The sequence below is a fragment of the Lathyrus oleraceus genome, chromosome 4 (assembly GCF_024323335.1).
Source record: "Lathyrus oleraceus cultivar Zhongwan6 chromosome 4, CAAS_Psat_ZW6_1.0, whole genome shotgun sequence".
Lineage (NCBI taxonomy): Eukaryota > Viridiplantae > Streptophyta > Magnoliopsida > Fabales > Fabaceae > Lathyrus > Lathyrus oleraceus.
The window spans coordinates 226,974,296-226,976,488 of NC_066582.1; positions in this window are offsets into that span (position 1 = coordinate 226,974,296).

Below are 2,193 nucleotides of genomic sequence, written 5' to 3' on the forward strand. Positions count from 1 at the left end.
TCGTCCAAAACCCAATCCATAACCCCGTAGTTAGCCGAACTACGGCTTGCTCTGATTCTCATTCCAGATGAGATACGTAGGCATGAGACACGATGTCTTAGCGAGCACAATTACCCTTAACCCCTAGGTAGCCGTGTGGTACTTTATCCGTGTGGTACTTTTACATTTTCCCGTATTTTTACCGCTTTCTTAGCTAGAAGACCTCGATAGGAGGCAATGTTTTGTGTGTTTACTTTATGCAGGTCCCTTCGTCTAGGATTTCCCTTTTTTCATGAGCATCCCTAACCCTACCAACTCATTGATTTTTCTTCTCCATAGAACACGTTTACTCCTTCTACTACAGGCGAGTAAGTCTCCAAAGGTCGAGCATCCGGTAGATTGCGTAGTAACGTCGTTCGTCCAAAACCCAATCCATAACCCCGTAGTTAGCCGAACTACGGCTTGCTCTGATTCTCATTCCAGATGAGATACGTAGGCATGAGACACGATGTCTTAGCGAGCACAATTACCCTTAACCCCTAGGTAGCCGAGCTACGAAGACTCTGATTCTCATATTCAGATGAGATACGTATGCAGTGGATGCGACATCCGTGCGAGTCATTTTCTTTTGACCCTTTTTTTTAGTAAATAACACATTAGATAAACCCACACCCTTTAGACAAGAACTACAAAAGTGGATCCCGTAGAGTACTACGGATGCGTAGGGGTGCTAATACCTTCCCTTCGCATAATCGACTCCCGAACCCAAGATTTGGTTGCGAGACCCTGTCTTGTCCTTTCCTTTTTCCAGGTTTACTTCGAGCGTTTCCTTTCCCTCCTTTGGGATAAATAACGCACGGTGGCGACTCTCCTGTCTTTCTTCGCCGGTTATTTTTTTTCGCATTCCATTTTTCAGGTTGCGACACAAATCTTCACACAAGAAGCTCTTCTATTGCTTGATTCATGATCCTGAAGTGTTCTTGAGAAGAATTGGACGTGGAATAGAGAGAAACCGAGCCATATTGAAGCATACACAAAGCTTGAAGCATCCATGGAATCTTCAAAATCTGTTGGATTCATGTGCAATTAAGCTTCAATTTCTCCTTCAATCATCTATACAAGCATCATAGAGGAACATTGGAGCTATCACAAGCCTTGAATCAAGCTAAATCCAGTTTCTGCACTTCAAGAGGTCACAATTCGATTCTCTTATTTTTGAAATTCATTATGATATTGTTGAATATCTTTGCATGCTGATGAATTTGAGCTTTGAATCGTGTGATTTGGTGCTGTATTGAGCTAGATATGTTCAATTGAAAGTTTGATGCTCAATTTTATTTTCTTCAATTTGAGTTTGTTGTGATGAATTATGTTGAAATGCCTGCTGATCTTGAATGTACATTGCATGATGAATCGATTGGTATGGTTTTGGATGATTTCTGGACACTTTTGTAAAATCTGGAAAATCCAGATGAAGATCTTCATGATCTTCATCTTCAACCTTTGAATGTTCATGCGTTTTCCAGATTTGCTGCGGATTTGCTTTGAATTTGCTACGGATTTTCAAATTAGCTACGAATTTGTTTGGCGCGCTAGGGTTAAGTTGATACGGTGTCGTTTTGAGCGCGCGCCATTTTCAAATTTGCGCTTGGTTCGATTCCTGGCCAATGCATAATTTCAAATGCTTCACACTTTATTCCATTTCCCTCCACATTTCCAATGTTATGCTTCACATGTTTTTTTAATTTTTTCTCATCTTAGAAAATTCATAACAATTTGAAAATGGATCCAAAAAATACCAGGTTTTTTGCACTGTAATCCTGGTTCTCTCTAGTTTTTTATCATCATGATTTTACAAGTTGTGCTTGGCTGGATAATTTTTTGTGCTAGAATGATTGATCATATGTCCATTTTTGACCTTGCCTTGCTTATACCTTTGTGAAATGCTTGTTTCTTATCCAATGAATTTGAAATTTTGCATGATGAAACTAGACACATTGCTTGACATTTTGGTTTTGGTTTGGCATTTTTCTCAATTACCATTGTTGTTTTATGAATGTGCTAAGTTGGTGTGACAATTTGTGTCACACCTTTTGATGTCCAACTTATGCCATGTGATTTCCATACCAAATGATGTCCAATGCTTCTGATTCTTTGTATGTGGATCATGTTAGATGTCTTGAATGTGCATGAATTTTTCCAGATTTATTTGAA